The 16,686-nt window shown below is 44.4% G+C and overlaps 1 protein-coding gene across 5 annotated transcripts in view; it reads right to left on the minus strand.

The window, feature by feature from the left end:
- Positions 1-16,686, minus strand: part of chl1a (cell adhesion molecule L1-like a) — a 147,629-nt gene that overhangs the window by 80,025 nt on the left and 50,918 nt on the right. For 3 of the 5 annotated variants that reach the window (XM_024375647.2, XM_024375646.2, XM_024375643.2), the window contains exon 1: positions 7,363-7,476. The exons of 1 other annotated variant lie outside the window; for it this stretch is intronic. The gene's annotated coding sequence lies outside the window, so the exon portion shown is untranslated. Of the gene's footprint in view, positions 1-4,493; positions 4,679-7,362; positions 7,477-16,686 lie in introns of those variants that run through there. One more of the 5 variants, XM_024375644.2, reaches the window with a different exon arrangement.

The following is a 16,686-nucleotide window of genomic DNA, read 5'->3' on the forward strand; positions in this document are numbered from 1 at the left end:
GGTACGATCATGAATATCCTACCAACGGAACATCAAAAACTGTAATATCTTATGTTTCACGGAATCGTGGCTGAATGATGACATGGATATTCAGCTAGAGGGATATACGCTACACGGCAAGATAGAACAGCACACTCCGGTAAGACGAGGGGGGCGGTCTGTGCACATTTGTAAACAACAGCTGGTGCACAATATCTAAGAAAGTCTCTAGATTTTGCTCGCCTAAAGTAGAGTATCTTGTTCTAAAATGCAGACCACACTATTTGCCTAGAGAGTTTTCAGCTATACATTTCGTCGCTGTTTATTTACCACCACAGACGGACGCTGACACTAAGACCGCACTCAGTCAGCTGTATAAGCAAATAAGCAAACAGGAATCCGCTCACCCAGAGGCGGCGCTCCTAGTGGCCGGAGATTTTAATGCAGGGAAACTTAGATCAGTTCTACCTAATCTCTATCAACATATTAAATGTGCAACCAGAGAGAAAACTATTCTAGGTCACCTGTACTCTACACACAGAGACGAGTACAAAGCTCTCTCTCGCCCTCCATTTGGTAAATCCGACCACAATTCTATCCTCCTGATTCCTGCTTACAAACAAAAAGCAGGAAATACCAGTGACTCGGGCTATAAAAAAAAAGTGGTCAGGTGAAGCAGATGCTAAACTACAGGACTGTTTTGCTATCACAGACTGGAACATGTTCTGGGATTCTTCCGATGACATTGAGGAGTACATCACATCAGTCACTGGATTTATCGATAAGTGCATCAGTCACTGGTTTTATCAGTAAGTGCATTGAGGACGTTGTCCCCACAGTGACTGTACGTACATACGTACATACGTACATACCCCAACCAGAAGCCATGGATTACAGGCAACATTCACTAAAAGGGTAGAGCTGAAGGGGTAGAGCTGCCGCTTGCAAGGTGTGGGACTTTAACCCGGAAGCTTATAAGAAATCCTGCTATGCCCTCTGACGAACCATCAAACAGGCAAAGTGTCAATACAGGGCTAAGATTGAATCGTACTACACCGGCTCCAACGCTAGTCTTATGTGGCAGGACTTGCAAACTATTACAGACCACAAAGGGAAGCACAGCAGCGAGCTGCCCAGTGACACAAGCCTACCAGAAGAGCTAAATCACTTCTATGCTCACTTCGAGGCAAGCAACACTTAGGCGGCTTGCATGAGAGCATCAGCTGTTCCGGACAACTGTGTGATCACGCTCTACGTAGCCGACGCAAGTAAGACCTTTAAACAGGTCAACATTCACAAGGCTGCGGGGCCAGACAGATTAGCAGGACGTGTGCTCTGGGCATGTGCTGGTCAACTGGCAAGTGTCTTCACTGACATTTTCAACATGTCCCTGATTGAGTCTGTAATACCAACATGTTTCAAGCAGACCACCTTAGTCCCTGAAGGCAACCTGCCTAAATGACAACAGACCCGTAGCACTCACATCTGTAGCCATAAAGTGCTTTGAAAGGCTGGTAATGGCTCACATCAACACCACTATCCCAGATACCCTAGACCCATTCCAATTTTCATACCGCCCAAACAGATCCACAGATGATGCAATATCCATGATGCAATCTCCAGATGATGCAATCAACATAAACACCTCCCTCTGCAACTGGATCCTGGACTTCCTGACGGGCCGTGCCCAGGTGGTGAGGGTAGGTAGCAACACATCTGCCACGCTGATCATCAACACTGGAGCCCCTCAGGGGTGCATGCTCAGTCCCCTCCTGTAGTCCCTTTTCACCCACAACTGCATGGCCAGGCATGACTCCAACACACACACCATCATTAAGTTTGCAGACAACACAACAGTGGTAGGCCTGATCACCGACAACAACGATAACAACCTCTCCCTCAACGTAACCAAGACTAAGGAGATGATTGTGGACTACAGGAAAAGGAGGACAGAGCACACTCCTATTCTCATTGACGCGGCTGTAGTGGAGCAGGTTGAGACCTTTAAGTTCCTTGGTGTCCACATCAAACTAGAATGGTCCAAACACACTAAGACAGTCGTGAAGACGGCACAACAAAGCCTATTCCCCTCAGGAAACTAAAAAGATATGGCATGGGTCCTCAGATCCTCAAAAGGTTCTACAGCTGCAACATCGAAAGCATCCTGTCTAGTCGCATCACTGCCTGGTACGGCAAATGCTCGGCCTCCAACCGCAAGGCACTACAGAGGGTAGTGCGTACGGCCCAGTACATCACTGGGGCTAAGCTGCCTGCCATCCAGGACCTCTACACCAGGTGGTGTCAGAGGAAGGCCCTAAAAACCCTCTTTTTCTCTCTACGCTGCTGCTACTCAACAGTTTTTACTAAAACTCCTGTTTTTCATTGTGTCCCCCAAAACCCTATGCATTGTCACTTTAACTATACATTCATGTACATACTGTCTCAATTGGCCCGACCAACCAGTGCTCCTGCACATTGGCTAACCAGGCTATCTGAAATGTGTCCTGCCACCCACCACCCGCCAACCCCTCTTTTACGCTACTGCTACTCTCTGTTTATCATATATGCATAGTCACTTTAACCATATGTACATACTACCTCAATCAGCCTGACTAACCAGTGCCTGTATATAGCCTCGCTACTGTTATAGCCTCGCTACTGTTATAGCCTCGCTACTGTATGTAGCCTCACTACTGTCATAGCCTCACTACTGTTATAGCCTCACTACTGTTATAGCCTCACTACTGTTATAGCCTCACTACTGTTATAGTCTCACTACTGTTATAGCCTCACTACTGTTATAGCCTCACTACTGTCATAGCCTCACTACTGTTATAGTCTCATAGTCCTCACTACTGTTATAGCCTCACTACTGTTATAGCCTCACTACTTTGCCTTATAGCCTCACTACTGTCATAGCCTCACTACTGTCATAGCCTCACTACTGTCATAGCCTCACTACTGGCATAGCCTCACTACTGTTATAGCCTCACTACTGTTATAGCCTCACTACTGTTATAGCCTCACTACTGTTATTTATCACCGTCTTTTTTAATGTTGTTTTTATTTCTTTACTTACCTATTGTTCACCTATTTCCTTTTTTGCACTGTTGGTTAGAGCCTGTAAGTAAGCATTTCACTGTATTTCACTGCACTTGACAAATAAACTTTGATTTGATTTGATTGTAAAACTGGGATGGCAGCATCAAATGGCATGCTTACAGAAAACCTTATTTGCACATAATATAAGATGCTGCTATGGATGATTGCTAGAGTGGGTAGACTTAAGTTTGTATATAGTAGTAAGCCTGTGGGTATTGTGGGTTTCAGCCTGTGGGTACAGTGGCACTGCCAAAGGGCTCACTCTACAAACGAATCACTCAGTCACAGGAGCGGGAGTCTGCCTTGTCCAAACACAAACCAATGATGTATCTCCCGCCAACCTCCCACAATGGAGTGTAACGTTGCCGGTTGGTCCTAGTTAGTAATATGGGTAAATGCAGGTTAATTTGGCAATTACTGTACACCAGGGCTAGGATTAGTCTAATTCAACAATGGAATTGAGAGTCAAGTAACACATTGGAAATTGTCCAATATTCTCAGTGAGGTTAAGTTTTCAATTTGTGAATTGAATTTCATTTGGAATTGAATAGTTGGTTGCCTTTTTGCGACAGAAATAAACCTAATTCATGATAAAGCAACTAGGGTATGGTAAAACAGTCACAGCATCACACAATGTACCACATATATTTCAACAACAAAAAAAGACAAAAAAAGACTCCAATATTTCTGTACATACTGAAATCTTGTGATTAATTCATTTTTTCATTGTAGAAAATATATATATATGTAAAACAGTCCATAAAATGCAGGCAACCTTGCTTAAATTAACAATTTGACCCTTTTCCAGATTTTGTTGATCCTGACAACAAATAATCAACATCATGCCTGACCTTACCAAGGATGTAACTCATTTAAGCTAAACAAAGCCTCTGTTTTGTATACATAAATAACCTTTTGGATTATGAAAATGATTGGGCTTCATCAGGGTACAGTATGTACATGGAAGATCATGCAACAACCTCCCAGTTTACATTGACTCAAATAGCCAAAGTTGGATGAAATAAAACGTCAATTATTTCGTTAATGTGATGAAGTCCATTCTTCCAGTATTGAAGAAACGCAAGGCTTTGGAATATAAACAGGTAACATGCTCCCAACATTTGTTTGGAAGCAGAGGGATCTATTACCAGACCACGTCAGGATATTGAACCCTCCAATCGCCAGGGATTGTGTTTACATGACCAATAGTCAGCCGAGGAATGAGTGTGGGTCCACCACCCTGCTAATCCCTTTACCACAGCAACCCAAAACACACATTGTATTGTACCTCATTACTTACTGACTTGAAATTCCAAACATACTATTAATCATCAATCCATTGAAAAAAAACAACTCCTTTCCAAAAGAGCAACAACATTCAGTAAAGGGCATGGAAATTAGAATATACTCACTGAAATCTTTCAACTGTGGATGCCTATAGGCAGTGAGCAAATCACCTGCACTGAAAGTCCATTTAAATGCGTCAGAAATCTGTGCTGTGCAAGTTCAGGCACACCGGACAGGAACAGACAGTGAGCATTCCAGCTCACCCTTCACGTTGCTTATTTTTCGCCCAGTGAACGCCTCTCGTCCGCCCCTCCACTCAAGCGGCTAAAGGAGCTATGGGAGATTCACTGAAGTGACATATGTCGGCAAAGCCTCTCACTTGGCAAAGAGGCTCTCTAAGCCGAACGACAATGACTTGGACAAAGCCACGGCCACAGGGCTATTCACAGACCATTAAAGAATGAGGGGAGAGGAAGTACAGGCATGCCTCTCTGTCCATACCCCTCCTCACCCTGCACTACCACCCCATGCCTCCCTTCACTAAACATGTGCATGATGACACCTATTTACACCCACCCTATTTTAATGATTATAATACAAATGGGTCTTAGCTCCATTGAAGAGAGTGGAGCGGTGGATGACATCTGCTTTCATCAAGCCTCATCTTTTGTAGTTGTGTACTGCACTGGCTTGAGGGGTGGATACTGTTGTTAGAGAAGGACATACATTGCACTCACTGCATGGTTTTACATGTCTGAAAACTTAGGCACAATAGTCTACTTGTATCGTCAACACATAATGGGCCTTTTTGTGAGCTGTCTATTACACAATATCAGCTAGGCTTGGGCGGTATACTGTATACTGGGTGTTTAGAAATACCAACGGTAAAAAAAAAAAAATACACTACATGACCAAAGGTATGTGGACACCAGCTCCTCTCTTCTGGGAAGGCTTTCCACTAGATGGTGGAACATTGCTGCGGGAGTTGCTTCCATTCAGCCACAATATCATTAGTGAGGTCGGACACTGATGTTGGGCGATTAGGCCTGGGGTTGAGGTCCGAGATCTGTGCAGGCCAGTCAAGATCTTCCACACCAATGTTGACAAACCATTTCTGTATGAACCTCGCTTTGTGCATGGGGGCATTGTCGTGCTGAAACAGGAAAGGACTTTCCCCAAACTGTTGCCACAAAGTTGGAAGAACATAATCGTCTAGAACGTCATTGTATGCTGTAGAGTTAAGATTTCCCTTCACTGGAACTAAGGGGCCTAACCTGAACCATAAAAAACACAACCCTAGACCATTATTCCTCATCCACCAAACTTTACAGTTGGCACTAAGCATTCGGGCAGGTAGCGTTCTCCTGGCATCTTCCAGACCCAGATTAGTCCGTTGGACTGCCAGATGGTGAAGTGTGACTCATAACTCCAGAGAACATGTTTCCACTGCTCCAGAGTCGAAATGGCGGCGAACTTTAAACCACTCCAGCCGACGCTTGGCATTGCGCATGGTGATCTTACTCATGTGCGGCTGCTTGGACATGGAAATCCATTTCAGAAAGCTCCCGACAAACAGTTATTGTGCCGACGTTACTTCCAGAGGCAGTTTGAAACACCTTAGTGACTGTTGCAACCGAGAACAGACCATTTTTATGAGCTGCACGCTTCAGCACTCACCGGTCCCATTCTGTGAACTTGTTGTGCCTAGACGTTTTCACTTCACATTAACTGCACTTACCGTTGACCGAGGCAGCTCTAGCAGGGCAGAAATATTACAAACTGACTTGTTGGAAAGGTGGCACCCTATGGCGGGGCCAAGATGAAAGTCACTGAGCTCGTCAGTACAGGCCATTCTTCTGCCAATGTTTGTCTATGGAGATTGCATGGCTGTGATTTTTTTTATACACCTGTCAGCAACCTGCCTCCACTTGACTCTCAGCTGTGCGATACACAATACCAGTCAAATGTTTGGACACATCTACCCATTCAAGTGTTTTTCTTTATTTTTACGCACTGCTTATGTATGCCAGTTAGGCACTACACCCCTTGTAAAGCAGATTCATGTGCTTAATTTTAAGAATTTATTTGGCTACTTATGTTTTAATAAGGTTTGTATCAAACTTATAGGCTTATGGTCTAGGCTACATGAGGTGTGTGACTATGATTAGGAAAAAACGCTAAAAAGACATTGTTTCTTATGCTGGTGTTTTGTGGTGGGAAAATGAGCTGGTCGAGCATAACACGTCAACCCTGTTACCAATAGATAGACAGGCTAGAAATGTTTTAACAATTTCATTTTCCATTTCAGGTTACATTCAATTGCCACTCCCTGTTGCACACAACAAGTTTCCATTCTCCCTGTCACAAGGGGATCTTTTGCTGATTTAAGAATAAATTGTCAACCCCTGTTACAGTTTAACCTGTTACTTTAATCTGCACTTAATAGGCACTTACTATAGTCATTTTTTATTTAATTTCTTGAGATGGGATATCTAAAAAATAATAATAATAATTTGGACCAAGTCACACTTCTCAAAAGGGCACTGAATTGGTGGAACGACCCTTCCACTGATTGCAAATGTTAATCACATCCCAGTGAGATTCTGCTATCTTGGCATATTTCACTGTGGTAAGTAAAATTAAAGATGACTCTCTTATCATTTGATCTATGGTTATGTGGTCAAAGCACTAATCCCTTTAGCCATCTCTTTTATCAATTTATGCAGTCAACAAGAGCAATACAAATAAAATAATGAACTGTTGTAAATGTTATAAAGAGGGTGCCTCAGATCAACCCACTGGATGTTAACTTAGTTTCCAAGGATACCTTTTTCCTTCATATTTCTGAAAAAACTAAGTTCCTTGGGTAACACTTCCATTGAGCCTTGCTGAAAAGGGATACATTACAGGACAGCACTGCATTTCCCAACAGCATGAACAGTAGTCTCTCCATTTATCATAACCGGCAAAGGTCAGAAAGAGACATGGCCTTACCTTTGAGGTCAATACCTGCCAAACCTAACATGTATTCCTTGTGCCCTCTCAAAAGGAGTGCGTATCTAAACAGGTACCACAGCCACAGCCTCGATTCCACACTAACAGACAGCACCTGGCAGCTCTCTGACATCAAGAGCCAACCTGTACTACCGGTATTATATAAGGGCAGGGTTTGTAACTTGACAGACACTCACACACACTTGTTAGGTTACAGTGAAGCGTGCTAGAAACTTCTCACATTTCAAAGACTGCTCCTTTCAAAAGGAAAAACAAAAACATTGACTGTAGTGAGACGCTGCTGCACGTGGGCATTGTTAGATAACATTACTGTATTGTACTCACAGGGGAAGTCTATGTGAGCCAATTAATTAGTGTACTCCCCTTTTGGTGCGACTCACAGTTTTTTGAATTGACCTGCAGCTGATGACAATATCGATTGTGGGATTTTGGGCATGTCCACAGTCAATCTGTGTTTGCAATTAAATCATGCCAAATGTACAGTCATTTGAAGAGGTGAGTGAATGAGAGACAAAGAATACAGTACAGGGCTACTGCTATTGTTGTTATGCTAAAGTACTAAACTTAGCTCTCATGCTTTCAATTGACCTTTCAACGTTGCCGTTGTTTTTAGAGTGAATGTTCTCATCGTTGGTCCCGCCATATTGTGAAAAGTGTCATTCAGTAGAGTGGGAAAGAGCTCATTCAGTGCAGGGGTTAAGAGTTTAGTGGATTGTGTGAGGACATGGGAAGAGCCGTTTGCTCAATTTAATTTTGAAGCATGTGTTTTGGTTGGGCAGGGACAGTATTGTATTTACAACACTTAAACCACCAAACAAAAACTTGGTCCCTGAGGGGGGAAATTAAGACTTTGGACAGGCTACTAATCACTCATTACCCTTTTTGTTGATTTCTTTCTTTGCAATAAATATGGAAATAATCAAAGTGAGCTGTAACAGTTAACAAAACATTTTGGGATATACATAGGAATTCAGACTTCGTTATATCCTATTCCCCAATGGAATTACGTTTTACAAAACAATTATAATGGTTTTTCACAGCTCCCCTACATGGAACTCATCACTTGGCAGCGCTTGAGAGTGACAATGAAAGGGCCATTCAGCAGCTAAATCAGTTTGCTGCAAGAACTGGAATATGGACAGTGACACTCAAACTCAGTGACACTAGACCCCTTTTCGGGGTCTACTGGCAACCCACTTCACACCTCAGCTCTTTCCACCACAGTGCTGAGAAAGAGATAAGGGAATGATTCCCCCAACAAATACCAGAAGCTAATGCAGTACATCCGGTAACACTGTACTAACACCTTTTTCATAACCTTTTTAAAAACAGGCATGATATCTTTATGAATGACTTTCAGCTCCCGAGTGGCGCTTCGGTCAAAGGCACTGCATCGCAATGCTAGAGGCATCACTACAGACCCTGATTTGATCCTGGGCTATATCACAACCGGCCGTGATCGGGAGTCCCATAGGGTGGCGCACAATTGGCCCAGTGTTGTCTGGATTAGGGGAGGGTTTGGCTGGGTAGGCTGTCATTGTAAATAAGAATTTGTTCTTAACTGACTTTCCTAGTTAAATAAATGTTAAATTCTGTACCCCTTTCAAATAGTGTTACTCTATATCCTATAGCTTGTGTTGTTAGCATTTTCTTTGTTTTTTTTTAGCCCATTTTAATCCTGACTTGGTTTCCCTTGTTTTTTAAGACAAAACATCCATGTGCTGTCAACAATTTCTCAGTTATTTACAATATATGCACTTTATGTACTGTAAATATTTTCTCAAAACACAGTAGCACCGGTAAAATAACTAGACGCTGGTTTACAACTCTGAATTCCTGGTGGTTTATTTTCTCTACAACAGAGCAATAGAGGAGAGAACTGAACATGAATATACCTGTTGACACGTTGACGGCATCTGACTCACTTTCTCTCATCTCTTTCCTTTCATCAGCTAGGAGGGAGAAGGAAACAGAGGAACGAAGGAGCCGCCAAGTTCCAGGGATGTCTGGGGCTTTAGTGGCAGGTCACAACAAGTACCTTTTATCCAGTTTGAAATGAACAGCTGTTGGATCTCCTTCTCAATCCTTGTGGATTACGATTCATAATTGAGGGGCTTAGGCAAAGGATGCAATCAAACCATTCTATTCTATTCTTACAAAACACACACATACAGTTCACTCCCACTGTCCCACTTACACACGCTTTGGAGATGACACCACTGCTCAAACTATGGCACAAAGGAAAGTAAAGAAGGCACTACGACCTAATTGAATGGACAGATCGTTAGGCTCATTTCATCAAATGGCTTATACCTGCAGCCTTGCTACCTATAAAAACTTGACAGAATCCAGATTTGAAAGCCATAGTAATTATTAGGGATGTAACGATTGACCAATTTGCATCGATCCCAGTTCAAATGTTAAAGATATGAGTGCATTGGTCTGTCACTCCAAACTGAACTAAATGTAGCAAGCATCGTTCAGAAAATCAATACAAACGTTGACTTTTTGTTGCTCAAATGACTTTATTTAACAAGGCAAGTCAGTTATGAACAAATTCTTATTTACAATGACGGCCTTCCCTGGCCAAACCCTAACCTGGATGATGCTGGGCCAATTGTGCGCTGCCCTATGGGATTCTCAATCACGGCCGGTTGTGATACAGCCTGGAATCGAACCAGGGTCTTTAGTGACGCAGTGCTTTAGACCGCTGTGCCATCGGGAGCCCACTTTCTTTCTGGAGCCCATGCGGAGCCCACTTTCTTTTCGGGAGCCCATACTGCTCATCTTTTGTCCATCCATCCATCGACAAGGATCGATGGATGGGCTATAACGAGATGCCGTTTTGCACACCAATTTTGTAAAGTACCATTATTTGTCTGTTTGTGGCCCACCTGTTAGCTTGCACAATTTTTGCCATTCTCTTTTGACCTCTCTCATCAATGAGCTGTTTTCGCCCACAGGACTGTCACAGACTGGATGTTTTTCGTTTGTCGCACCTTTCTCAGTAAACCCTAAACTGTCGTGCATGAAAAGCCCTGGAGGGCGGCTGTTTCTGAGATACTGGATCCGGCGTGCCTGGCACCGACAATCATACCTTGCTGAAAGTCACTTAGATCCCTTGTTTTGCCCATTCTTACGTTCAATTGAACAGTAGCTGAATACCTCAATGCTTGTCTGTCTGCTTTATATAGAAAGCCATGGCCCACAACTAGGGCTGTGGAGGTCACAAAATTTCATCAGCTGGTGATTAACAAGCAAATAAATGTCGATCTCACGATAATTGACCATGCTTCCGCACCTGATGCAGTCCTTTGGAACATCTACATTTTAAAAGTCTAATAAATCCATGTAATATAGCTTACACCTTCACAATAAAATCAATGATTTTATTTAGACAGGTCGAAAGAAGCATGATATGAAGAAAATGTAGTCTATTTCAGAATAGCATACTCTTGAGTTGTCCTTATGTTAGGTCCTGATCTGGCTATGCCAAATGGCTGTGGGTTACACTAGTTCATTTAGCAGACAAGATTTGCTTAGAATAGTATGAAGAAGAAGATTGAACAAAGCTGAACAAAAGGGAAAGGATATTTTCTCCAAACGATTTGAGTGCGCACATGTGACAATTCTGTGTTGAGTGGTTAACAAAGAAATAGGTTTTCCTATATCCTTAATTTATAATTATTAATGCAACTTTAGTTGTTCTACAAACGTTGGGCTATATCTTTCGATTTTTATTACATTGTAAGGCTGCATGATGCATCTCTAATGATGATTTGAAAGGCATGAGCTCTGCTTTGTATTTTCTGCAGGCTGTAAACACTACATCAGTCACTCATTCACAATTTGACAAGAACTTGATAATGCCTAGAATATTATGGCGGCATCCCCTTTGTGTGGCCTTAATGCACCCTAAAAAAACATGCCTTTTGAGGTCATTTGCTGTTGTACCCTTCTCCCTGGGTGCTGCACGCTACATCATGTGATTGGGTCTTTCTCACAGGCTACAAGTGAAGAGACACACCGGGGATGCAACTGCATGCGTCTGTATCCAATTCCGAGGTGCATATTGAAGATATTGGAAGAACTGTCCACATTTACTTTTTTTTCAGCCAACAAGATGAGTAGGCCTAACGAACAGCAAAAGCACTAACCTATGTCAATCTACTATCCCCCATAATACAAAAGCTTACCTATTCTATTCTGTGCAAGAAATAAATATTCCAAACATAGTCTGTGACAATTGTGGGATGCGATAGATCCCAAATTAATACAACCACTAGCATCCCCCAAAATGTTTTATGCAATGTGGCCTACGCAACAGACGTTTAGCTTTAAATGTTGACAAAATATTACTTCTTCACATGATAAGTGCAGCAATGCGCACATGGTAGTAGGCTATAAGCGCAAATGTTCAGTTAGTGGAAAACACCATTATCAAAAGTGACTGCAAATGCAATTATGCATGTAAATGTTTTTATTATAAAGGTGCATTTTTATGGTGAAAATGATCTTCCCCAAACTTGGAACTCACGGGCTGCATATGTATGCCAGTTAGGCTCTAAACCCCTTTTAAAGTGGATTAATGTGCTTAATTTTAAGAAGTTATTTGGCCACTTTAGTTGTAAGGCTACATGAGGTGTAGGCATTGTTTCATATGCTGGGCATCATTCACAAGTGATAGGCTAATATTGTCACCCATCAGATTATTCTTGATTAAATCTGGTCTTTACATATACTAAATAATATACAGTACTACCATTCAATAGTTTGGACACACCTACTCATTCAAGGTTTTTTCTTTATTTTTACTATTTTCTACATTGTAGAATAATAGGGAAGACATCAAAACTATGAAATAACACATATGGAATCATGTAGTAACCAAAAAAAGTGACAGCTTTGCACACTCTTGGCATTCTCTCAGACAGCTTCACGAGGAATGCTTTTCCAACAGTCTTGAAGGTGTTCCCACATATGCTGAGCACTTGTTGCTGCTTTTCCTTCCCTCTGCAGTCCAACTCATCCCAAACCATCTTAATTGGGTTGAGGTCGGTTGATTGTGGAGGCCAGGTCATCTGATGCAGCACTCCATCACTCTCCTTCTTGGTCAAACAGCCCTTACACAGCCTGACCGGCAACTACCCCTGGGGGCGACTTACCCCAATAGAAGATTATGTCATAGGGTTTCACAGAAGTGTCCCTATGTTTTTTACCTCATCTGCACATAAAGAAACTTTGTTATTTTACCTTTTCCTTACACTCCATTATATACAGTTAAACTAAACACATTATAATTTGAATAAGGCAAGATTTTAAATCCCAGCTCTTTAAATGAATTTCAAGAGCAAATTCATTGGAATATAACCAACTGCCTGCCTTTCTTTATTGAATGTGTTTTGGATTCCAAACCTCTCCGCCAAGTGTCACGCCTTGACCATAGAGACTATTTTTATTCTCTATTTTGGTTAGGTCGGGGTGTGACTAGGGTGGGTAATCTAGGTTGTTTTATTTCTATGTTGGCATGGTATGGTTCCCAATCAGAGGCAGCTGTTTAGCGTGGTCTCTGATTGGGGATCATATTTAGGCAGCCATTTTCCCACTGTTTTTTGTGGGATCTTGTTTATTTTGCGTTTCACAAATAAAAAGATTAGGAACCCATATCACGCTGCGCCTTGGTTCGAATGTTATTTCGACGTTTGTGACAGAAGATCCCACCACACCAGGACCAAGCAAGTTGCCCAGGAGGAGAAGGCATCCTGTACTTGGGAGGAGATCTTGGATGGGAAGGGATCCTGGACTTGGGAAGAAATCCTGGCAGGACAGGACTCCGACGACGGTCCACAGTCCGGAACCTCCGGCGACGGTCCACAGTCTGGTACTTCCAGGCAAGGTGTCCAGTCCCGCTCCATGGCAGGAGCCTTCCTCTGCGCCGGGGCCCAGTCCAGGCACGGCGGCTAACTCAGCTCCATGGCCGGAGCCTTCCTCGGCGCCGGTGCCCAGTCCGGGCACGGCGTTCTACCCAGCTCCATGGTCGGACCCGTGGTCTTGAATGGGGCAAAGTCCCCGCACCAGAGCCGCCACGGATGCTGGATCCACAGGATGAGAGGGTTCTTTGTCCCGCACCTATACTTGGGAGGAGATCTTGGATGGGAAGGGATCCTGGACTTGGGAGGAAATCCTGGCAGGATAGGACTCCGACGACGGTAGACAGTCCGGAATCTCCGGCGACGGTCCACAGTCTGGAGCTTCCAGGCAAGGTGTCCAGTCCCGCTCCATGGCAGGAGCCTTCCTCTGCGTCGGGGCGCTGTCCGGGCACGGCGTTCAGTCCAGCTCCAAGGCCGGAGCCTTCCTCTGCACCGAAGTCCATGTCAGGTCTGGTGTCCAGTCCCGCTCCATGGCAGAAGCCTTCCTCTGCGCCGATGTCCAGTCCAGGCACGGCGTCCAGTCCCGCTCCATGGCAGGAACCTCCCTCTGCGCCGGTGCCCAGTCCAGGCACGGTGTCCAGTCCAGCTCCAAGGCTGGAGCCTTCCTCTGCTCCGGTGCCCAGTCCAGACACAGTGTCCAGTCCAGCTCCAAGGCCGGAGCCTTCCTCTGCGTCGGGGCCCAGTCCGGGCATGGCGTCCAGTCCAGCTCCAAGGCCGGAGCCTTCCTCTGCACCGAAGTCCATGTCAGGTCCGGTGTCCAGTCCCACTCCATGGCAGAAGCCTTCCTCTGCGCCGATGTCCAGTCCAGGCACGGCGTCCAGTCCCGCTCCATGGCCGGAGCCTTCCTCGGCGCCGGTGCCCAGTCCTGGTGCGGCGGCCAACCCAGCTCCGTGGCCCCCTCTGCGCCGAGGCCATGTCCAGGCACGGCGTTCTACCCAGCTCCATGGCCGGACCCGTGGTCTTGGCGGGGGCCTAGTCCCGCACCAGAGCCGCCACCGATGCTGGATCCGCGGGATGAGCGGGTTCTTTGTCCCGCACCAGAGCCGCCACCGATGCCCTTCCCATCCAAGATCTCCTCCCAAGTACAGGTGCGAGCGGAGTGGGTACTTCGCCCAGCACCGGCGCCCCCACCGACGCTAGATGCCCACCCGGTCCCTTCCCTATAGAGTCAGGTCTTGCGGCCGGAGTCCGCACCTTTGGGGGTACTGTCACACCCTGACCATAGAGACCCTTTTTATTCTCTATTTTGGTTAGATCGGGGTGTGACTAGGGTGGGTAATCTAGGTTGTTTTATTTCTATGTTGGTCTGGGATGGTTCCCAATCAGAGGCAGCTGTTTAGCGTTGTCTCTGATTGGGGATCATATTTAGGCAGCCATTTCCCCACAATTTTTTTGTGGGATCTTGTTTATGTGTAGTTGCCTGTGAGCACTCCATAGCTTCACGTGTAGTTTGCTCTTTATTGTTTTTTTTTGCGTTTCACGAATAAAAAGATGTGGTACCCATATGACGCTGCGCCTTGGTCCGAATGTTATTTTGACGTTTGTGACACTGAGTCAAAAGGCAAGTTTTCGGGCATCCCATGATTTAAGTCCGAAAAGTGCTCTTTCCATTTCATGGATATAACTCACCAGGTCACATTCAAAAGAGCCAGTAAAGACTGGTAACCCACCCAAATTGCTGTGGCCAGGGGTTTTTGCCTGCTGGTCTCGGTGGCACCTCAGGGTTTTGTGTGGCACATTAAAAGCATGGGCAGCTGTCTTAATGCCCTGTCCATTTTCAATAGTATTCAGCGCATGACGAAGCGCATCTTCGCCATAGCCACCACAATCATGTATTTTCTGCTAAACTATTTTCTGATACTAAGTATACTGAATAATGGTGGAGAACTGGCCCCTAATCTAACCCTAAATGTACTCATATTCTGACCGTAACTCCTAATCTATTCCTAACCATGGCCCCTATTCTAACTCTGATTCTTAATCCTTACCCTGCTAACTGGGGGTTAGATAACTAACTGGGGGTTAGATAATACTAGCAGACATTATCTTATGCTAACTAGCTTGCCAGCATTTATTTCACCTCAGACTTTCTGCTAGTGAGGTTGCTAGCTTGGTAACTGGGGGCTAGCTGGTTATGCTATCAGACATTAGCTTATGCTATCTAGCTGGCTAGAATTTATTTCACCTCAGACTTTCTGCTAGTTAGGTAACTGGGCTATCCAGTGCCTAAATTACAGTTAGAAACAAATTATCAACCATAAAGGGGCTAGATCACCCCATTGGAGGGGGGGCATCTTGTCCAACATACTAACCTGACATATTACTACTTTACTCAAAAACAATCAACATTTTTCTCTCTAAACAAGTGGATGATTGTAATGAAATTCGTCTTCCTCTGACGAGGAGTATGACAGATCGGACCAATGTACAGCGTTGTAAGTGTTCGTCATTTTTATGAAAAGACACTGAACACGAAAATACAAAATAACAAAGTGAAAGAACGAAACGAAAACGAAACATTCTGTATGGTGAAGACACAGAAAACAATCACCCACAACTCAAGTGGGAAAAACAGGCTGCCTAAGTATGGTTCTCAATCAGAGACAACGAACGACACCTGACTCTGATTGAGAACCATACCAGGCCAAACACATAAATACTATATAGAAAAAAGAACAGATTACCCACCCCAACTCACGCCCTGACCAAACTAACACAAATACATAATAAAGGAACTAAGGTCAGAACGTGACAATGATGTATCTTAACGCTTCACTACATGTATATATACACTGCTCAAAAAAATAAAGGGAACACTTGAACAACACAATGTAACTCCAAGTCAATCACACCTCTGTGAAATCAAACTGTCCACTTAGGAAGCAACACTGATTGACAATAAATTTCACATGCTGTTGTGCAAATGGAATAGACAACAGGTGGAAATTATAGGCAATTAGCAAGACACCCCCAATAAAGGAGTGGTTCTGCAGGTGGGGACCACAGACCACTTCTCAGTTCCTATGCTTCCTGGCTGATGTTTTGGTCACTTTGAATGCTGGCGGTGCTTTCACTCTAGTGGTAGCATGAGACGGAGTCTACAACCCACACAAGTGGCTCAGGTAGTGCAGCTCATCCAGGATGGCACATCAATGCGAGCTGTGGCAAGAAGGTTTGCTGTGTCTGTCAGCGTAGTGTCCAGAGCATGGATGTGCTACCAGGAGACAGACCAGTACATCAGGAGATGTGGAGGAGGCCGTAGGAGGGCAACAACCCAGCAGCAGGACCACTACATCCACCTTTGTGCAAGGAGTAGCAGGAGGAGCACTGCCAGAGCCCTGCAAAATGACCTCCACCAGGCCACAAATGTGCA

Source organism: Oncorhynchus tshawytscha, linkage group LG16 (genome assembly GCF_018296145.1).
Source record: "Oncorhynchus tshawytscha isolate Ot180627B linkage group LG16, Otsh_v2.0, whole genome shotgun sequence".
Lineage (NCBI taxonomy): Eukaryota > Metazoa > Chordata > Actinopteri > Salmoniformes > Salmonidae > Oncorhynchus > Oncorhynchus tshawytscha.